Raw genomic sequence first — 23,177 nt, forward strand, 5'->3', positions numbered from 1 at the left:
AATCATGGGGCGCTCTCCCTCACTCAGGAGATTGCAATGACTGGTTTTCTGATGTCAAACCGAACCTCCATCCCTCGTATGAGCGTCCTGGATCACACTGTCTTGTTTCCCCATGGGCTGTGGATTCTACTACACAGGGCGGTGCTGAGCATTTTTGCAACTACATTCACGTGGGACGCAGGCTTGGAATGGTCTGCTTTTCCTGGCTTTGAGAACAAGGTTCGGCTGGCGTCATAAAATGGGGAGGAGTTCTTCCTTTTCCGATGTTTTAGAAGAGGGCTTGAGCGGAACCAGTGTCAGATCTTCTCTGAGGGCTTGATAGCGTTCTCCAGGGACCACATCTGGGCCGGGCTTGTCTCTGTGGGGAGTTGCTTTTGTGTGGCTTTGTGCTTTAGGTCTTCAATGGTTTGGCTAGGGAGCCACTCAAATCCCCCTTCTACTCACCTTAGCTCAGGTAGGTAGTCTATGTCTAGGTGCTTGTCCGTTTCTTCGAAGTTCTCAAATCTGTTCAGGTGCCATTTTTCATAAAAGGGGTAATTTCCCCCATCTCTGCTCTTATTTGGGTATTTTGCAGCTTCACTTCTTTGCCTAATGGCTTACCAATGTGATGGATCCTCTCAAGAACCACCGTCTAGCCTTGTTGGCTTTCTTTGTTCCTAAGCATTTATTTCCTTCCTTCTGGGGACCAGGGACTTGTTTGCTGCTGCTTTTTAGCTTCTGTTGTAGGTTAAGCTATTGATCCGGGTCTCTCTCTCCATGTGCATTTATTAGTATAAATTCTCTCTGAGTACTTCTTTGGTATGTTGCGTTGTCGTTCTCATTTGACTCTACACATTTTTAGCATTTCATTTTCATTTAGTCTTGAACCAGTTCTCAGGTGTTTCCTGAGCGTTGGGAGATCCATCAGTCACTCTGTAGGATAAAGATCAGGCAATTGGTTCCTGCAAAGATCCCCAGCTTCAGGGCTCTTCTGGACAGCAGTGGGTTGGTTTCGTCGTTTCCCAGGAGTTTCCAGTAAGGTAACAACAAAAACCAAACTCACAGCCACCGAGTCAAGGCCAACTCGTAGTGACCCTGTAGGCCAGGGTAGAACCACCCCTGTGAGTTTCCAAGACTGTCACTGTAGACAGGAATAGAAAGTCCCGTCTTTCTCCCTCGGAACAGCTGGTTGCTTCGAACTGCTGGCCTTGCAGTTGGTAGCCCACCAGGCAACCAGTGAGACACCCAGATGCCTCTTCTATGAAAATGTGTGGTATGAATCCCTCGGAGGAGCGAGAAGGGCCAGATCTGTTGACTGTGACACATGGTATGATGCAGTTCTCAGGCATTTAATCCTGCTTCCTTGTTCTGTTACGGATCGCTGGTTTGACATTGTGGTCTTCAGAGAACCCGCTTTGGGTCATTTTCACGTTTTTCTCACCCCTCAAGGCTTTCTTCCGTTAGTGCCACAGGCATGCCACTTGGTCTCCATTTGCAGTCTGACAGTGTGGGTGTGTGCCCCCGGGTCACTGGGCACGCATGGGCATAGACAAGAGACCCATGGCCTGGAGTCAGAGGTCTGGCGATGTAGGGGTTAGCACTGATGGTGTAGGGGTTACAAGGTCAGCAGTTCAAAACCACCAGTCTCCTCCATGGGAGAAAGAGGGAACTTTCTATTCCCACCAAGAATTAGAGACTTGGAAACCTGAAGGCGCAGTTTTACCTGGTCCTATAGGGTCACTCTGCGTAGGTATTGACTCGATGGCAGTGAGTTTGGTTTTTTTTGGTTGGCAGGGGAATGGGGCACACTACTGGTCCATGGTGACAAGTGAATCCAATCCCCACTGCGACTGCAGGCCTACTGATAATGAGCATGGACGGTGGAGTCCGTTTGTTGGGTGGCAATCCCAATACTGCCCTTGCCTGGCTCGCTCTCTCTGGAGAAGGGACACAGCCTTGGTCTAATACTTCAGACCTACATGAGCATGAGTTCATCAGGACATGCAGAGCACATGAAGGATGCCTGGGGTGGGCCGTGCTCACCTGTTAGGTTCCAGAAAGCCTGCCACCACCACAGTGGCCCGTCCATACGCGGCTGTTCCTGGGCTCATAGCAGCCAAGGCAGAGGTCACGGTGGCCCGAAGGAAAGGCTTCCTCCCATCACTCCTCCCCTGTCCCTGCCTCCTGGCCTCTCCAAGCCCCATGCCTTCTCCTTCAACCTCATTTAGAATCCCCTCCTCCTCTACTCCAGGCTGCAGCCCCGCCCCCACCCACTCTCCTCACACAAACATTCTAGTGGAGGTGATCTACATCTGTACTATGTTTCTTTGCCGCTGCGAAAATTTAAGTAAATGTGCACATTAGTATTTCTATTGGGGAGGTATAGAAAGATGAAAGAAGGTGGGGGGAGGTCTGAGGCAGTTAACTACAGTTGGGAAAGGTACCAGAGACCCAGGGGAAGTTCCTGGAGAACCCCGGACCTTTGGGGTTTGAGTGGTGGGTTCGGGTGGGGAGTGGCCCAGACCAGCAATGAGGGCCAGGTAGGAAGGTGGGAGTTGCCAGGGCTGAATGGGATGCTGGGCCTCAGGCCTGTGGAGGGGTGGGGTGTAGAGGGGGCAGTCTCTGAAATCACTTTAAATAGCCCCCTAACCAGACTTAGAGGTCTAGGTGTGGCCTTGGAAAAAGGGAGGAATGACTTCAAATCTTGAACTCACAAAGGCAGCTCCCACCCTTTAGTAAAGGAATGGGTGAGAGATAAACAGAGCCGACTTTCCAATGCGCTGCTGCTAAGAGTTAAGTGGTGACCTCAAACCGCAGTAACAAGTCCAGCGGGCCTGATGATAATCTCCCCGCAGATCCGGCTGTAAAGCCTCATTCTTTCAGCCAGGGACTGTGGCCACAATCCTGTGAGCTCGCAGAATAGTAACCAGTCTGATTTCCATAGGACAAGAAGCCCCGATGGCAGAGTGGACACCTGTTGGACTACAGACAGCAAGGTCAGCAGTTCAAACCCATGAGCTGCTCAGTGGGAGAAGGATGAGGCAGTCTGCTTCCATGAAGATTTCAGCCTTGGATGCCTGTGGGGGTAGTTCTCTGCCCTCTCAGGTCACCGAAAGTTGAAGTTGATTCTAAGGCAGTGGGGTTTGACTTTTTTTTCAGGGGGGTGTCAGTCAGGGTTGTCCTTTCAGTGTCTGAAGGTTCGACGCTCACACCACACTGCCTGCCCTTACAGATAAGTAGCATTTGCATAAGTGAAGGGTAAAACAGACCTAAGTAAAGCAGCTCATTGATATTTTCTGAGTATCTACCAAACCTCATAGTAAGAACCACTGGAGGATGGCACAGGGCAGGATGGTGTTTTGTTCTCTTGTACTCAGGGTGCTGTGAGTTTGACCCTAATCAATAGCACATAACAACCGCACACGAGGCGCGGTTCAGTTCCGGGGGGATCGGGGAGGAGAGGAATCAACTGGAGGACTGTGCGTTTGGTTGTTGAGTTAAGGTCTAAACGGGTAAAATGTGAACCAGAGATCCATCCGAAGCCCACATACACGCGTTGGCCACCTCACTCACTGCCACCGAGTCAATGCTGACTCATTGTGACTCTCGAAGACAGTAGCACTGCCCCTGTGGCTTTCTGGCACTGTCACGATTTATGGGAGCAGAAAGCTTCATTTTGCTCCCTTGGAGCAGGGGGTGGTTTTGAACTGCTGACTTGGTGGTTGGCAGCCCAACACATAATCACTATGCCACCAGTCAGGAGGATTCACTTTATGGTAGAAAAACAGAACCAGATCTAAATCCAAGGCACACGGCCAACTAAAAGTCCTTAGGGGCCCTCCTCTGAGAACACGGACAGGAGGGTGGTGTCACCTACACACCAGGAGCGCAAATCAACCAAAGGTCAGAGACTACCTCCCATCCACACGCGAGAAGTCACCTTGATCTGCTTGCTATAGAGTCAGATCCGGTATGGAAGTGTGTGCTGGTCACTCAGCTGGCTTGCCGTGTTACGGAGACTTCTGATTATTTCCAGTTCTCTGCTAGTTGTTTCTACTGCAGAGTAAACACCAGCCCTGCCCAGACTCCGAGGGTTCTGTAACCCAGTGCGAGGCAGGTGATATCCATCCATCCAAAGTCACAGAATTCCATTTTGACTTCGGACTCAAAATGCTTTCAGACCAATAGCCTCATCCTCACCCCAATCCTAACCCCTATCCAAACCACATCAGTAATAACATTTTCCTAAAGACAGCTTTATGAAGTGTCAACATAGGTCTGAATAGCTAGTGTCCATCAGTGGAGGGGAAACTCTTGTTTAAGCACCTGCTCTTGAAGAGCTGGAAGTCTAGTGAGGGGAGGTCTCGACACCCCCCCCCCCATGTCCTCTCTCACTCCATATCCCACTTACTGCACAGCAAGGTGGTGGTCAGACTACAACATGGTTAAGTGTAAGAGGAGAGGCGATGGGGATGCTGATGAGCGTGAGGAAGGGGTCTTGGCTCTGGGGACTGTGTAGGGAGGTGAGCTTGTCCATGCTCACAGCCCTGTATGGCTTGTGGGGTGGGGGGCAACGAGAAGGCAGTGGCAATTGAAGCAGCATCTAAGGAAACCGGGAGGGCCAAGCAAGGGGTAGTGACCACGCTGCTCCAACACCAAAACCCAGCCTGTCATGGAGTCCACACCGACACACAGTGACCCATTGGCTTCCCAAGGCTGTAATCTTGACAGAAGCTGGCTGCCACCAGCTTTCTCCCCAGGAGTGGCTCGCGGGTCTGAACCCCCAGCCTTTCTATTGTAGCTGAACACTAAACCACTGTGTACACTGCCTCTTGAACTGCACAGCGGACTTTACAGTTTGCAATCAGTCTACTTTACGGCCCCTCCTCTGCTTCCATCCTCCCTCTCTGGACCACTGTGATAGCTTCCAAACAGCCTCCCTGCTTCCAGACCTTTCTGCCACAATCCTCTCACTGTACGGCAGCCAGGTGTTAACACGACATTACTCAGATGATGTCATTCCCCTGCATCCAACCCTCTGGCGACTGCACATCACTCTCAGGAGCTGCGGTAAGGTTCTGAGACAATCTAGCCCCTGCCTGCTTCTCCCGCCCCATCTTCTGCTCCCTGCCCCTCCCAGCTTGTTCACACACTGCCCACCTGCTTTTCGCTTCCTAGACACCACCAAGCAATAACCACTTAGCACCTTTATACTTGCTTCCCCCTCAGATCCTCACAGGCTCAGTGCTCAGCGCTTCAACCTTGGTCCCTGTGTTAGTTTCTCCCAGCAGCCTTCTGACATCGGGATGAATGACTGCCAAGGGAAGGGTGGCATGCCTGCTGGAGGTCTACGCTGACACTCCGCAGCTCGAGGGCAAATGAGTCTCGCCTGGGCTCTCCGAGTGTCCAGTGGAGCGTCAGGTCTCCCTGGCTCAAGTGTCTCCTCTAGTCATCCCGAGGAGTCCCCAAATTCAAAACACCGCGCTGACATCAGAGGACAAATGAACACCATCTGAACTTCCAGTTGCTGGAGGCAACGTTTCAGAGCAACGGGGACATCTCATCAGTTCCACGTGCCACCAAATTGCTCTCTTCACGTGACTTCCTTCTCAGAGGGTGGAAGGGTTCCGATCATATGGGGTTCTCAGAGTGTAACACTCAGTGGTTAGAGGCGGGGAACCCCAGCAGGGATCTTGCATAGACAATGAAGAGAAAAGGAGCTCCCAATATTACACCATGTCTGTCTGTCTGTCTTTCTCTCCAATCACTTACTCCTCAAAGCACGTTCCTAGAAGAGCTTCTCCAACATCACCATGCCCCCACTTCCCACCTCCCCTAGTCATCTCAGGCCTGTCCTTTCAGGCTCATCTATGAGCTTCCATGTCATCAAGCATCCCTAAGGATCGGCTATCAAAAGCTGAATGCCATGGAGTCGAGGCTGACCGGCAGGGGCCTCATAAGAATCGCCCCGCAGGAGTTCTCAGACTGGAGCTTCTTAAGGAAGCTTCCATTGTCTCCCGAGGGTCAGTCGGTGGGTTCAAACTGCCGCCCTCTTGGTTAACCGTCCAGTGTGCAGCCCCCAGTGCCATCAGGGACGCCCACGGGAACGTCCCATTAGCTTTCCATCCCTTTTCCCCCATGAACTTCTTTAAAGCTCCTCCTCGGGCAGGAAAGGCGCGACGGATGGGAAGGTGTTCCTTTGAAAGGTCACATCTCTTCACGTGCCTTGCCACCCAACTGAGCAGCCCTGGTGGGGCAGCACGTGGCTGCCACCCCAGGGACACCCACGGGTCGGTGGTTTGAATGCACCTGCCTGGTTGGGGAAGGACATGAAGATGGAAGCGCTGTGGGGCAGTTTGATACTGCCCCATAAGGGTGCTGCGGGTTGCAACGCCTCACGGACAGTGGATTGTTGGGCTTTAGGGGCCACCCACTCCGAATTGGCTCCCCCACCTCCCGCCACAGCCCCTATCCTGCCTGCCCCATTCTCTAATGGTAGCCGGCTCGTGTAAACCTTTTGAGAAATTACAAGCAGCAGCAGCAAAGACCCAATTCCCACTCCTACGGGAAAGCACTTTGAGCATTCCCGGATCCCAAAGGCAACCTATGAAATCACACTGAGAACACACATAACATCTCCAATACACTGTAAATGCAGTCATCGAAGGTGAGGGGCGAAAGGAGGAACTGATCACAAGGATCTGCCTAGAACCCCCTCCCTGGGGGATGGACAACAGAAACATGGGTAAAAGGACATATCGGTCAGTGTAGGACATGATAAAATAGTAATAAATTATCAAGGGTTTGTGAGGGAGGGAGGAAGGGAAGGTGGGAGAGGGAGGTTGAAAAAGGAGGTGCTGATAGCAAGGGCTCAAGTAGAAAGAAAATGTTTTGAGAATGATGGTGGCAACAAATGGACAAATGTGCTTGACACAGTGCATGGATGGATGGATTGTAGTAAGAGCTGTATGAGCCCCCAATAAAATGTTTTTTTAAAAATAGCGGCCTTCCATAAAGCCTACAGATAACACATGTCACTTACCAGAATGGGCAAGAGACTCAGGAGTATACTAGAAGGCTGGGAGGGGCCAGGTGCTGATGGTAGCCGCAGGCAATGGCAAAAGGACGGGTGCACTGGGTCAGAGTTCGGATACTGCAAGAAGGCGGGTTTTGCCTGACCCACCTCCGGAGCAGCACGGAGGGAGGAAGGTGGCCTCCAGCAGGAGGGGAGGGCTCATGAGACCTGGGGCAGTGCCAGCAGCAGACACCTGCTGCCCCGGGGCTGGGCCCTGCACAGTTTGGTGGGCCCTGGCTGGAGATTGGTCCAGCCACTTTGGGACCCGCACAGGGACATGGCAGAAGGGACGTGGCCTAAGGCCAGGGGGCTCTGCAGCGTGAACCTTTGCAGCGCAGGCACGCATAGAATCTGAAATCCGTGAGGGGGACCCTTGGGCAGCCTTATTGGACCTGAGTCACCTCTCCCCTGCAAGGCCCCACCACACTGAGGCCACCGCCTTCTTGGTGGCGGCTGGATTCCCTGAGCACAGCTGCTTAAGTGGATCATGGGCTGGCTTTGCGGAGGGAAGGAAAGAAGGAAGCGTGGGCCTTCCGGGGGTGCGCCCGAAATGCTAGCTCTGCGTCCTCCACCAGGACGTGCCAGGAGCTCGGCTGTGCGTGTGTGGGGCCCATCTAATTGAAGACCCCAGAAGCTGATCCCCTCACCACCACCCCCAAGGATCTATCCCTTTCTAGAACCTGCTGGGGTCTCTCCAATCCCTTCTCCGCCGGCACGCTCTCTAGGTCAGACACAGCCTTGAGTGGTCAGCCTGCCAAGGGCTGGATTACGATGCACCCCTGCATGCCCACAGAGGGCTTCTTTGCCTCCATCTGTTCTCAGAAGGGCACGTTTGGCCAGAGCTGGGGCCTGCTCTGAACTGGGAAAACCAAGGCATCCTCATTTCCCTGTTGAGTGGTGTGCCCTACCCTCCACCCCCCATCCCCACCCTCCCACGGGGTACAGAGCAGAACTGTGCTCCGCAGGGTCTTCCTGGCTGGGAGCTCCACGGAAGCAGTGCCCAGGGCTGCTAGGTGAGTTTTGAGCGAGGACCTGAGAGGAAGCGTTGTGCCGTCCAGGGACCTTGTCTACAAGGGCAGTTCCTTTAATCCGAGGTTTGGAGCAGGATGGGAAGAGGCGGTCTGCTCAGCCTGGTGGGTAGAAGCCTGGGCCCCTCTGTGTAGAGGGGGCGGGATGGGCGGGGCTTTGCTGGGCCTCCAGTGTGCAGGGTTGGGAGAGGGTGGGGAGGGGTGAGGAGGGTCCACAGGGTCAGACAGAAAAGGGCAGTGTCAGCATGGTGCCTGAGACCAGGGGACTGAAATGGAAATCGCATTGCTGAAGACACTTTATTACAGCCCCCGAATCACCAAGTACGTCAAAGCCCAACCAGGCCATCCAGAAGCAGGGAGGTTAAAGGAATCATGCAAAGAAGGAGGTCTGGAGAACATGCTAGAAGGGCGGGCTTCTAGCTCCGTGTGTAGTGGAGAGCGGGGGGGGGGGGGGGGGTGGGGGGGAGAGACTTCATTTCCAACGTAGTCATTAATAGTCCCTTTAAATGTGGCCTCTGTTCCAGCCCAGCCAAGAGACAAACACAAAACCTTCAGTACCATTCAGAGTTTAGCAGGTCTCAACCTGTGGGAGTCAAACGACCCTTTCATAGGGGTCGCCCGATTCATAAGAGTGGCAAAATGACAGGGTTGAAGTCGCAATGAAAATCATTTGATGGTTGGGGGTCAGCACCACACGAGGAGCTGGATGAAAGCAGCATTAGGAGGTTGTCAAAGAAGCAAAGGTTTACACAGTATTTGTTTCTCTCTCTAAACAGGGAGGTGGGTGGGGAAGAGTTGCTTCCAGTGTGAAAACCTGGAGAGGCTTGCCAGAGGCAGAGGAAAGGGGTCAAGTTCTACACGAAACCCTTCCATTCCCCCCCCCCTCCCATTAAAGACTCGCTGGGTCAGGGGCACGGCAGACCCCTTGGGGTATTTATGTTCCGTTAAGCTAGCAAACTGAAAGTAGGCAGCACCAAGCCAATGACTTCATAGCCTTTAGCCATGGCTGCTGGGTCAATCCCGACTCACAGTAACCCTGTAGGACAGGGCAGAATTACCCCATAGGATTCAAACCGTCAACCTTTCCCTTAGCAACCAAGGGATTAACCACCAGGACTTTCAATGCCTGAAGCAGGGCACTCGAGTCACACTCTGCAGACTTCTGCCAAGGAAGTGCCTGCTGAAGGGATTAGCTATGGCCAGAGGCACCTCTCCCTCCCACTCAAGTGAGAGGCAAGTCAATCTCACTAAAGCCAGGTTCACTGATTCTCTTTAGTTACTTCAGAGACCAAAAGGAATCATTTATTTTGAAAAGAAATAGTAAAATCACAGCTCTTTAAAAATGTTTATTTACTATCTAGTAGTTTTCTTCTGCGGGGGCCATGATTCCAAAGGGAGGCAACAAGCAGAACTTTGAAAATATTTTTATTTATTATCTAGTAGTTTTCTCCTGCAGAGTCCATGATTCTAAAGGGAGCAACAAACAGAACTTCTGTTACAATGTAACAGAAGGCAGGCAAGTCTTGTATCTAACCACAGAGCAGGACTCTCTATTCCCAAGATGTTGACGGAGCACTAATATTAATGCCCTCCGTGGACTCCAAGGTGCACACGCTTCACAATTTAGGGATACATCTTACAGGAGAGGGTGTCAATTTCAGCAACATTTCTTGTGTCAACCGGCCACTTACCACTGTGTCAATCTGAGTCATGTGACCACATGTGTCCTGGAGTGGGACTGTCCTCCACAGGGTTTGTACAATGTGAATTCCATTTAAAGGCTGACTTTTTGGAAGTAGATCACCAGGCCTTTCCTCTCAGGCACCGAGGGGTGTGGACTGACCTCCAACCTTTAGGTTAGCAGACAAGTGTGGCACATGTGTGCACCACCAAGGGGCTATCTTCTTTCTCCGTGGTACATTTTCAAATGGCGGGTTTAAAAGAGAGCTTAGATTGGATGGAGCTGGAACTCATCAATATCCTTAAAGTCATGGTTCAAGGGTTGCCCCTCCCAAGAGGTTTCCTGGACCCCCACCCCCACCCCATCCCAGGTAGCCACCACTGGAACCTCCCATCTGAGTAATCACATCCTCCTGAAGTTTCTCTCCTGGGTCGGGCATCGTTCTAAGCACAGCAGGCTCTGGAATGAATAGCTGCTACCATGTATTGAACAGTTACGGAATGCCAGACCCGAATGAATGCCCATGTTGGAGAGGTTCTTCTCAGTCAACCCACTTTAAAGATGGGGTAAGGCAGACCAGGTACACGGAGGTCTCACAACTAGGTCTCGGCTCAGCCTGGCTTCACAGCCCCACCACATGCTCAGTTCGCACGGCACTGGGCTGCATTTCAGGTGCATGCCCTGGTAACACATCTGTAATGGATCTGAGTCCGTGACTGGCCCAAGGATGAAAGGCAGAGTCCCTGACTCTACATAGAGGAATTAAACAAACTGCTTGCCTATGGAGGTCAGCTCAGCAGTGGTGTCATGGGTTACACATTGGGCTCCTAACTACAAGGTCAGCAGATCAAATGCACTTGCCACTCCAAGTGAGAAAGATGAGGCTCTCTGCTCCCATAAAGATTTACAGGCTTGCAAACTCAAAGGGGGCAGTTCTACTGTGTCCTACAGGGTTATTACCTGCCAATTGGAATGGATTATCTGGCAGTGGGTGGGTGGGGGCAGCCCTGTCCGCCTGAGTGCTACATGTAGAAGGCCTTGAGCAAGCATCCAGGTGATGGTGCTTCCTGCCATGGCCATTGCCTGGTCCTGCGGCAGCGTCCTGGTCTGTGATACGTGCGTGCCCACGGTTGAGGCTGTTCTGTGATCCACCTCATTGAGGGGCTACCCTGGTCTTCTCCAACGCCCCACTTCTCCCAGCAGGATGCCCCTCTGGCAACTGGTCTTTCTTGATGAAGCGTTCAAAGAATGAAAGGAACATAGCATTCTCTTGGCGTCTCTTCTAAGAAGACACGGAACTGAAGGAGCTCAGATCTCTCCCCAGAAGGAGAGGGAAAGGCTGCTGGAGCGAGGTGGCCAGACTCCACGGATTGTCAGAGAAAGCCCAGCCCTCCCGGGGCCCTGGGAGCTAGTCTGCATGGCTGAACCCCGGGGAGAAGAACAGTAAGACAGGATCTTGGGTGCCGCAGGCAGGGTTCCGAGTTTGACTTCCAACGTGGTCCAAGTGATTATCTTGATACAAAGACTTTATTTCAACCCAGCCAAGTGTCCCTCCCTGCTCAGGACCGAACTCCAAGCTGCTGCTGTCACTCTTTGCCTCAGCGCCATCTCCATGTGTGATGGAAATGAGAGCTGCCCAGTCGTGCGAAGTCTTTGGGCCCATTGTTGAAGCCTCTGTGCCTCCCACTTGCCTCCCTACCTCAGGGCTCAACATCTTGTACCATGTCAGGAGTACTCAGTTCTGGTCCAGAAGGTCTTTCCTGGGAGGGTTGTACATGGAGACCGCCAGGCCTTTCTTCCTACTCTGGCTGACTCTGGAAGCTCTGCTGAACCCTCTTCACCATAGGTGAGTCCATGGGTATTTGAAGTGTCAGGGACAGAGCATTCAGAACCACCGAAATACCTCAACCTTCACCTCTGGTGTGGTGGCACATGTGTGGAACTCAAGGCAGAGGCTACAATTTGAGTCTTTCCTGTCCAAACTGGTGGCCATATCAAATGGAGACTTCTAATGCCAGTATGCGAGCAAACTCAGGACCCAGTGATTGGAAAGAGGAGAGCCAAAGGAGAGCTTAATTATATGCCAGGAGCCCCAGTGGCATGGTGTTTACATGCTGGGCTACGAACTGCAAGGTCAGCAGTTAGAAACCACCAGCCTTTCCTTGGGAAGTACACGGGCCATTCTACTCCCGTAAAGAGTTATAGCCTCGGAAACCCACAGGGGCAGCTCTACCCTGTCCTACAAGGTCCCTGTGAGTCAGCATCGACTTAATGGCAGTAAGCGAATGAATGAATTATAAGCCAGGATATCTTGAGTCAAATTTGATCAAAGTATGAAATTAGCCATTTTGAGTCTCCATGAATATGGACAGGAAGTAAAAACACAGTTTCATTGAACACCAAGTAGGTGATTCATGGCCACCAGCCAAATCCAGAGACACTCAAATATACGAGATAGAATTTGATATAAAAAAGCAATTGTACATTAAGGAAACATCCTAGCCCAGTCCAGATCAAGTCCATAACTGTGATATTGGCCCATATGTCCAATACTAGTCCACAAATTCATCTTTAGACTCACACAGCACATGCAATGATACAGAATGCAGGGAGATCACAGGCCAGTAGGTGGAAAGATTTGTGGATCCAGTGGTAGAGAAAGCATCTTAGCGCTGGCCTGGATCTCCAAGTGGCTCCTTCAGCTCCAAGGCTCTGACTGCCATCAGCATAGCTCCATGTGGCTTGTCAGCAGAAATGTGAAGCAGAGAGAGCATATCTCCCACTTTCAGGGAGGAAGATAGGAGTTCCCAGAATCCTCAGGAAAAGGCCATGCCCACACAAAGGCCTCATTGTCTATGACCTGATAGGCTAGATTCCACCCCTTCGCAAATTGACAGATTATGTAACTGCCATATGTGGCCTGTGAGAAAAGTCTGTGTTTTGCATTTTTAAAGGGTTGCCAACAAGCAAACATAAATCTCCTTAAAATGAGACATGTGACCGAAACGGGCACATGTGAACTGCAACACGCACAGCACAGAACCTGCCGGCTAAGGCTCATTCTAGAACTCTTCCTATCCCGGCCTGTCCCAGGCATCTACGCAGGGATTCACTTGGACAAGTTAGAGCTAACAGTACGGTAAGGAGCCATGGCAGTATAATGGGTTACACACATTGGGCTGCTAACCAACCCCAAGGTCAGCAGTTCAAAACCACCAGTCACTCTGCAGTAACAAAGACGGGGCCTTTCTGTTCCTGTATGGAGTTACAGTCTCAGAAATCCACAGGAGCAGATCTACTCTCCCCTATGGCATTGCTATTAGTTGGATTGACTCAATGGCGCTGGGCAGTGAGTTTATTTGCTGATGGATGGATTGAATAATTACTCTTCTGAGAATTCTAATGCTTCAGCTAAGATAAATTAGGATCACACTCATTTCCACTTTGCCTTGATGTTTTCTAGCACTGTCCCCCTTACCCAGAAGGGCTGGCCAGCTTTTAGCAAAAGCCATAGCGGTTTGCCAATCCCAGGGTCAGACCTCAGTGACTTGTATAGACCCCTCCCACTGCCCCTCGCAGGGTCCTTCCAGGACAGGGCAGAACCGCCCCCTGTGGCTTGGCTTTCTAAGGTCATCACTCTTTATAGGAGTAGAAGGCCTGTCTTTCTTCCCCAGAGCTGCTGGTGGGGTCAAACCACTGACCTCGCAGTGAGCCACGAAACGCTAACCGACCATCGCAATAGGATTCCTAAAGCACCCGGTCATTAAAGATCATCAAAACAACTTTCTTAATTAAAGACCCAGCGAAAACTCTGCCTCCCCTCCAACCAGGTTAGTACACCCAGTGAACGCTGCTGCAAGTTTAAGCTTAGCCTAGCATTAACGCTCTCCCAACTGGGGGGGCAGCGGTGATGGCTTGGCCGATTCATGAATCCAACTTACTTAACTTTCCATGAAATAGTAATTCAATATTTACCAAAGGAAGATGTTCAGGTTTGAAATGTTTTACTTGGCTTGTATCTCACTGGATGGGGTGGGGTAAAGAGCAGTCATCTCAGCTTACAGATTGAGGGGATACTCCGGCCCACAGTGAAAGATGATTTTAGATACACTCAAAACAAAAACGCACTGCCATTCTAACTCGTCATGACTCTATAGCCCAGAGTGCCTGATGGTTTCAAAGTGCTGACCTTGTGGACACAGTCAGGAGGTAATCCCTGGGATGGGCATCATCCAGGCATGCCACGGAGCTGTTGGGCGGCACCCTGATGCCATGGTGGTTGTGACTGGCCACCCCGTTGGCTCTCACCCTTGGGCACCTAGGTACAACAGGATGAAGCACCGCCTGGACCCAGTCCATCTTCCCAACCAGGTTCCAGTCCAGGTTGCAGCCCCTGGGTTTGCTGAGGGGCTTGCCAGGCCAACACTGTCTTCAGACTGCCAGGATCCACCAGACTTTCACTGGGTCACTTTCCGAAGTCTACTGCCAGGCCCTCCTTCCTAGGCTGTGAGCTCCGTTGAAAGCTGCCCGCCGTGGGTCTCTGAAATGGTGGCAACATACCCTTTACACCAACACTCAACACTGCCATGGCAGTGTGATCAACGGGACAGGCAGGTGGCAGCTAACTGCCCCGTGGCCCATTTATAGGACAGTAAGCAGGCTCCCTTGCCAAGGAGATGAGCCAAATGTCCCTCTCATCATTGCTAAGGCATCTGTAGCTTTTCATTAGCCCGGGCAATATAAAATCACCTCTTAATGGCTTGGGGCTGGCACCTCCGCCAGGAGGTTTCCCTCAGCACAGACGCCCACGGTTCTGAATACACAACTGGTTTGGATCAGCTTTTCTTTTTCTAAAGAGGATGGCATGTTCAGACTGTGGAGGCCTTTGGTTGCTTAGGCCTCTGCTCCCATCTGGGTCTCCATACACCACACACAGCTTGCCCAGTAAGCCGTGTTTCCTTCCCCCACGTCAAAAATGCTGAGGCTAAGCGATTTCTTTTCCTTGAAGCACGCGCCATCACATCTAATTAAAAGTGCACCCGCAGGCAACTATCATCTCGAGGGAGGGCGAGCAGTTCAGGGGAAAGAAAAAGAGAAACCGGTGTAAGTCACGGCTCCGCCAGTTGAGTCAAGGAGCCTCCGGCAAGATCACTCCCTCCCTGAGACTCAGTTAAGCAACGACCACTGTCTTAAAAGCACAGGTTATGGGCCAAGCACTTCATTCGGATTATGTCATGTTATCCTCAGCACGACTCCAGGGAGGTAAAGAATATGAGCCTAAATTAACAGAGGAAGAAATTAGGAACGTGGAGATAATCCAGAGAGAGTGATTCACGGTGATTGTTCCATTTTCCTAATTATAGAATAACCCCCATCGAAATCGTTTCCTGCGGGAGACCAAGCTCACTGTGGTGTCTGCTGCAGAGGCCTGCTTCCCACGCAGACACGCTATCTCCAGGTCCACAAAATCCCAGTCGGCTAATTCCAAGCATATGCTCTGAACCATGGGCACTCCCCTAAATCTTTCACATGTGGGGTCTGGAGTAGATTATCCAAGATCCATGCCAGCTTTAACATCCGTGGATCTCATCACGCAAGGATTAAGAGCGAACAAAACCTGTAGCTACCAAACACCGGAGAAACCAATACTAACCAATGAAAAGGGGCCAGACCTGCCCGGCATGTTTGCGGTCATCCAGTGTCAGAGGAAGGATGCAGGAATTACATCGGCCTACTCACCCATTTCCCCACCTACAGCGTCAAATCGTTCAATCCTAGACGCTTCCAATCATATGCACAAAGGAGGAGGGCAGTATAGTACTGGTTGTACATAGTTTCCCAATATGTGCCTGTAAAACGCACGATCAAGAAGGAAGAGGTGGTCGATTCCTGAGACGATGTCCAGCAAACGTCTTAAGGAAAGCAGGACAGTCAGAAGATCCGCCCTTGAGATCAGAAGACTCAAAATGCAACTGAGGCAGAGCTGCCTCCGCAAAGTAGAATCAACTTTAATGATGTGGATAAAGTTTTCAGGACCGTCATTTGCTGATGGGGCGTGATACAAAATGACAAGAAATAGCTGCCAACATCCATGAATAGACTGCCTGTGGAATGCCCAGAGTATGAACCCAGGAAAATCGGGAACCATCAAAAGATCAACTAGATCACAGGAAGATCTCAATCCTCAGCAGTCGTCAGCTGAGATACACTGGCATCGGTCACAGTGAAATATTCAAGCGCTAGCCTGAAGTACAACGCTGTCAGGACTAGGATAATACACCTGCCATGACAAGGAAGACCAGTTAGTATGACTATTAATCAGATTTACACACCAACCATTACAGCCAACGATGAAGAAATGGCAGATTTTTAACAACCTCCGCAGCTTGAAATGGATCAAACATGCCGCCGAGATGCATTGGTAATTCCCAGTGGTTGGAATGTGCACGTTGGGGCCAAACAAGGATGGGTAGCTGGAAAACCTGGCCGAGGTGCTAGAAACGATGCTGGAGGTCGCATTACAGAATTTTGCAAGATCCAAAAACTTTTCATTGCAACTACCTTTTTTTTCTTCCCTCCAACAACATAAACAGCAATTATACATGTGGACCACATTAGATGGAACACGCAGGAACCAAATTGACTGCATCTGTGGAAAGAGACCACGGAGAAGCTCATTATCATCAGTCAGAACGAGGCCAGGGGCTGACTGTGGAACAGACCACCCTGCTCACATGCAAATTCAAACTGAAGCTGAAGACAATTACCCAAGTCCATGAGAGCCAACGTATATCCTTATATCCCACCTGAATGTAGAGGTCATCTCAAGAACAGACTTGACACCTTGAACACTATTGACGAAAGGCCTGACAAGCTGTGGATGACATCAAGAACACCCTGTATGAGCAAAGCAAAAGGTCACTAAACAGACGGGGCAAAAAAATGACCAAAGTAGGTGTCAGAAGAGATTCTGGAGCTTTCCTTGAACATAGAGTAGCTAAAAACAAATGAAAGAAATGATCATGTTAAAACACAGGGAATTTCAAAGGGCATCCCGAGAAGACAAAGTGAGATATGATCATGAAATGTGCAAAGATCTAGAAACCCAAACGGGAAGAAATGCATTCAGCAAATCTCAAGAGGAAAGAACTAAAGAAAAATATCAAGTATTGAGTGTCAATTTTGACGGATTCTATGGTCAAACGAGGATAAATAATTCAAGAAGCATCAAGAATAGATGGAAGGGATACACAGTCATTGTACCCAAAATAACTGGTCCGTGTTCAAGAGGTGGCAGGGAATCAAGAACTGATGGTGCTGAACAAAGAGTCCAAGCTGCACTGCAAGTGTCCATGAAAAACGAGGCTCCAGGAACGGACGGAATACTAACTTAAGGGTTTCAGCAAATGGATCCCACACTGGAGGTGCTGCTCACTCGATTGTGCCCAGAAGTTGGAAGTTCCAGACTGGAAGAGACTCAAATATATGTCACCGTTCCAAAGAAACGTGGAGCTCACCAAACAACTTCATGAATAACACAGGCAAGTAAAATTCTGCCGCAGATAGTTCAAGAAATAGTTACAGCAGTACTTCAACAGGAAACTTCCTGAGATTCAAGTCAGATATCAAAAGGGGAAATGGAACTAGCAAAGAACACTACAAAGATGTTCACTTGCATTTTATTGACTATGCAAAGGCATCCCATTGTTTAAATCCTAGCAAAGTGGGGATACCATTATGGATGAAAACTTCAGAACATTTCATTGTACTCATGAGGAACCTGGAAACAGACGACCAAGAGGCATCTTGTATGAACAGAACAAGAGCAGACTGACTGTGTGGTTTAAACCCAGGAAAGGTGTAAGCTGGGGCGGGGGTTGGGGAGGGAGCCTTTCATCCTACTTGTTCAATGCTGAGACAATCACGAAAGAAGTGGCATTCCATGAAGAAGAACTCAGCATCAGGATCAGAGGAAGGTTCATTAACAACCTGCGAATTACAGATGGCACCACCTTGCTGCTGAAAGAGAACAGACTTGAATTGTGTGCAGAGGAAGAACAAAGGCTGCAGCTTCCAATATGGATTACAACCCAAAGGGAACAAAGTCTTCCCAACTGGACCCATCAGCAACATCGCGACAAAAGGAGGACAGAGCGCTGTGATCAACGATGGATCCATCATCAATTCTGAAGTCAAACAATGTATTACATTGGGCAAAACTGCTGCAAAAAACCTCTGGAAAGTGTTCTGATCAAAGAGGTCTCTTTGAAGACAAAGGTGCACCTGACCCAGGTGAGGGTATTTTCTATCACCTCATAGGCATGGAAAAACTGGACCATTGAATAAGGCAGACAAGAGAAGAATGGATGTCTTTGAATGATAGTGCTGGCAAAGAATATTGAAAGTGCCGTGGAGTGACAGAAGAAGAAAGAAATCTGTTGAAGGAATGTGGTAGTTACATAATCTGATGTCACTTTGAGGATTAAGAATATAGGGGTGGAGCTAGCCTGTCAATCAGCATGCAGCCAGTGAGGTCTCTGTGTGGGCATGGCCTTCCTCCTGGGGATGCTGGGAACTCCTGTATTTCCTCGTTGGCGGTGGGAGACACTGTCTCTAAACTGACTCTCTGAGGGACGCTCTACTGACAAAACACTTGGAACTATGCTAGAGCCTCACAGTCAGAGAAGCCATGTGTAGACCCCTGCCAGCGCTGAGATGCTTACAAACTCCCCTGGGTCCGAAAGACTTCCCACCCACTGGCCTGTGATCTCTCTACACTCAGCTTCATTGCAGGTGTTTCATGAGTCTGGAGAGGACTTTTATAGATTGCTATTGGACATATGGGCTAATGATGGACTTACGGACTTGATCTGGACCGGGCTGGGACATTTTCTCAATATTCAATTGCTCTAGTATATACAGCTCTCTCTTATACACACGAGTGTCCATGGATTTCCCTAGTCCATCCCAGACTAACACACAGAGTCACAATGTTCCTCCGAAGCAAGGATGGTGAGAACCCATCTCATGGACATTGGACATGTGCTCAGTAAAACAGAGGGTCACAGAAAAGGGAGCTCTCCAATGAGTTAGATTGACCCAGTGGCTGCCATGCTGGGCTCACACATGACCAGGGCAAAGATGGCACAGGATCAGGCAGTATTTCCTTGGTGGTACACGGGCTTGCTGTGAGTCAGAACTGACTTAGCAGCAGCTAACAACACATACATGGCTTTGAAAACTCATGTTGCCACTTCTGGCTGATCTGTTAGAAAAATGACGATTTATTCTCTTTGAACTACAGCGAGCAACGCCCCTGGAAATATTGAAGAGTGTATTGGTAACAAACATGAGCCCTAAAGGCAGGGAAGGAAGTTGGTGCCCCAAGGAAGAAGCCAAACAGGAAAATACAATGAAGGACTGCAGCGATACCAGGCTCCAGGGCTCTTTTCTGCCCTGCAGTGGAGAGTTCAGGCGCTACACCAGGGAATAGGAAGGTCACAGGGCAAAGCCAGGGAGGTGGAACCCCGACAATTTGTCCTCCGGTGATTCAATAGCTTAGGAACAGAGGCCAAAAGTAAAGTCAAGGAAAGGGAAGGCAGGCTCCCAGATGTTCAAGGGTCCAACTTGCAAACGGCACTGCTGTAGAAGTCTTGATAGCTGTCAGCCAAATGAACACCACTGGGTGGGGGAGAGGGGAGCTGAGGGGCAGCTGAGGAAATGAACGATGTGGTCCATATATACTTGGTTTGACGTGAGGAAACTGAAGCCCCCAGCCCAGAGATGGGTGGAGGGCGCTGCCCAATCCTTGCACTCCCTCCTGCAGAGTCAATGTTGGTGTGGGGTTCTGAGCAACTGATGGGAAGGGCATTGATATGTTTTATAGCACTTTAATCAAAGTCCAACATATGTACGTAATTTTAAAAAAGGATGCCAACTACCGAATAGAGAGATCAGAACATGCAGGTGTAACGCTTGGACTTAGGCACTTTCAACACTGGAGAGCCTTAGAGCTTGGGACGCCTCCAACCCGGAGCGAACGTGCTAGCCTCCCGCGGTTACAACAGGAAACACAGGCAGCTAGTTCTGTAGCCAATCTACAGAACTCCAACCATCTCTCCCTTCCAGGCAATGACCGCCTTCCAGGGGACTCTCAGCTCAAAGATGACAAAAGTCTGTGGGGGCAGCGCGGGCGCTACCAAGGGCGGGCGGCCCCGGAACTTAACGAAGTACGGGTTTCCCCCGCACCTGGGATCGCGTCATCCACCTCATTGTTTCCAGGGAGAGGAATGAAACTTAACCACCTCCCGGCTTTCCGAAGGAGCGCGTCCCGAAGCCTCTGGCTCCCGAACGAGACGCGACAGGGCACACAAAGGGGGCGGGGGACGGGCATCTCCCAAGGGCCTACTCCGGGACCAGGACGGACCCCAAGGTCGGCGCGGGCCAAGGGTTCCCGTTTACCCCGGACCCGCCGGCCACTGGCTGCGACTTTCTGCGTACCCCCCACCCCCGCCCCCAAAGCTCCGGCAGCAGCACTTGTGCAGCGCCAGCCCGTCCGCGGCTTCCACCGCGTCCCCGTTCCAGGAGCGGGCGCCCGGCTGGGTCTAGGCTGCTCCGGCTGGATTGGGGGGACTGCGTTTTGTAACGGCCCGGGGTGCACGGAACCCCCGGCTCGGAGGGGCCAGCATTGCCGCCCCGAGGCCGCGGGCCAGGAGGCAGGAGCGGGACCCAGGCTGGGAGGGGGCGCTGCGAGTGCAGGACCAGAGTCTGGGTCTGGTACCTAGGTCCGGGGACCGGGTACATCTGGATCTGGGCTCCCGGGACTAAGGGACTAAGTCTTAAGTCTGGTATCCGAGGTGCCAGAGTCGGGGGGTGGGCTGGGGGTGGCGCCAGGGGCGGGGGGGCTGGAATCCTAGGTCTCGAGCCCAGGGGTTGGAAGCTGGGTCGGGGCGGCGCCGGCGGGTCGGAGCCCCCCAGGCGGCGGCGAGCATCGCCCATCCCTCTCCGGGGGCTGCGCCCGGCCCCCCTCCACTCCCCGGACCCCCCCACCCCAGGGCGACCGAAGGTCGAGGCCCCGCAGCCCTTCCCGCCCGCCTCCACCTGCGGCCGGGGGCGCCGCGCGGAGGGTCCGAGTCCCCTTCCCAGTGGCGGGGAGCCAGGCGCGCGGTCCCCTCCGGCACGGGCAGCCGGCCTTACCGGGCGCGCGGTCGGGCGCTGGGCCCGGACGGTGCGGCGGGACGCGCTGCGCTGGGGCCGCCGGCCGAGCGAGCCCTCCCGCGGCCGAGCCCTCCGCCGGCCCCTCCGCCGGCTCGGCCGCGCCGCCACTTCCTCTTCCTCCGCCGCCGCCGCCGCCGCCGCGCTCGCTCCTGGCCGCGCCCTCCGAGAGAGCGCCCGGCGCGGGCCGCCCCTCCTTCCCGGGGCCGGGCGGGGAGCGGAGGGGGGCCGAGGGCGAGGGAGCCGGGCGGCGGGTCTCTGGAGCCGCGCCAAGCAGCGCAGTCAAATTACAGCCTGGGGGGCGAGTCTGCCCGACTCGGGCTACTGTGCTCCGGCGCGTCGCTTCGAGCCGGGAGCGATGGTGTCCCGTGGGATGTTTACAAAAGGACTTGGGGAGGGTTCGCTGCAGCCCACAGTCAAGTCCAGGGAAACCTGTGAGCCGGGATGCCTCAGGCTGCCGGGCCTTTCCTCCGCTGGCAGGTGTCCCCCCTCCTCCAGCAGCGAGCTGCCTCGCCGCTCTAATATCGCAGGTTTCCGTGGGAACGGTTGGCTCCTCTCCTTCTCTGACGGGTTTTCACCCTACGCAGGTGCCGGCTGTCCCAGGTTCAAGGGCACTAATTCCAGAAGCTGGGGGTGAGGCTGGGGGGTGGGATCAGATGCAAAGAGAGGGAACGCACTCTCTCAGCCACCTTCGCCCTAAAGACTTGAGTCAATGTACGGACTCACAGCGACCCTAGATTGCGGGCTGGAACTTCCACCGTGGGTTTCCGAACCGGTGAAGTGCTGGGAGTAGAAAGCCTCACCTTTCACTCAAATTTTTGCTTAGAGGAGGCTCAGAAGCAGAACCGTTGTGACCATCAGATAGACGTTCAAAGGCACCCGCTGTGTCATAGAATAAGGGATCAAAGGAGCCTGGCTTGAACCCTGACACATGCGAAGTGATTTCTTCACACTCCTGAGCCTGTCAAAGGCCACCAGATGTTTGCAGCTGGGCCGCTTGAAAACAACAAAACGAAACAACTCGTTGTCAGGAAGACTTTAACGCTTGGTGAGGAGTGTGCCTGGCACACTCTAACGCCTGCATAAACCTGCCTCTTGTTTGGGTTTGTTTGTTAGTTTTTTGCCCCTTACGGTTTCTTTTATTTTTTAATCATTTTATTAGGGACTCGTACAATTCTTATCACAATCCATCGTGTCACGTACATCTGTACATTTGTTGCCATCATCATTCTCAAAACATTTGTTTTCTACTTGAGCCCTTAACTTCAGCTCCTCATTTTCCTCCTCCCTCCCCACTTCCTCCCCATGAACCCTTGATAATTTATAAATTATTATTTTGTCATCTCTTACACTGTCCGACGTCTCCCTTCACCCACTTTTCTGTTGTCTATCCCCGAGGGAGGAGGCTATATGTAGATCCTTGCAATCAGTTCCCCTTTTTTACCCCACCCTCCCTCTACCCTCCCAGTACTGCCACTCTCACCACTGATCCTGAAGGGATCATCTGTCCTGGATTCCCTGTGTTTCCAGTTCCTATCTGTACCAATGTACATCCTCTGGTCTAGCCAGATTTCTAAGTTAGAATTGGGATCATGATAGTGGGGGGAGGAAGCATTTAAGAAGTAGAGGAAAATTGTATGTTTCATCATTGCTACCCAGCAACCTGCCTGACTCATCTCCTCCCCGTCACTGTAAGGGGTGTCCAGTTGCCTACAGATGGGCTTTGGGTCTCCACTCTGCACTCACCCTCACTTACAATGATAAGATTTTTTGTTCTTTGATACCTGATCCCTTCGACACCTCGTGGTCACACAGGCTGATGTGCTTCTTCTATGTGGGCTTTGTTGCTTCTGAGCTACATAACTGCTTGTTTATGTTCAAGCATTTAAGAACCCAGATGCTATATCTTTTGATAGCCAGGCACCATCAGCTTTCTTCACCACATTTGATTATGCACACATTTGTCTTCAGTGATCATATAGGGAAGGTGGGCACCCACTGATATGATTTTTGTTCTTTAATGTGTGATACCTGGTCCCTTCTACACCTCGTGGTCACACAGGCTGGTGTGCTTCTTCCATGTGGAAACCCTGCCTCTTGTTAGTGGTTTTGCCTCGGACAATACACACCTCGCTGGAGATCACATGATAGGATTTTCAGAGACCAATGGCCTACTGATTTATTGCAAATACCTGTTGAC

At 51.7% G+C, this 23,177-nt stretch overlaps 1 protein-coding gene across 4 annotated transcripts in view; it reads right to left on the minus strand.

Moving 5' to 3' along the window:
* The window catches only part of PLEKHG1 (pleckstrin homology and RhoGEF domain containing G1), a 251,790-nt gene extending 230,532 nt beyond the window's left edge, over positions 1 to 21,258 (minus strand). For all 4 annotated transcript variants that reach the window (XM_075554381.1, XM_075554382.1, XM_075554380.1 and 1 more), the window contains exon 1: positions 20,960 to 21,258. The gene's annotated coding sequence lies outside the window, so the exon portion shown is untranslated. The remainder of the gene's footprint in view (positions 1 to 20,959) is intronic.
* Between the last annotated feature and the right edge of the window lie 1,919 nt (positions 21,259 to 23,177).

This window comes from Tenrec ecaudatus, chromosome 7 (assembly GCF_050624435.1).
Source record: "Tenrec ecaudatus isolate mTenEca1 chromosome 7, mTenEca1.hap1, whole genome shotgun sequence".
NCBI classification, from domain to species: Eukaryota; Metazoa; Chordata; class Mammalia; order Afrosoricida; family Tenrecidae; genus Tenrec; species Tenrec ecaudatus.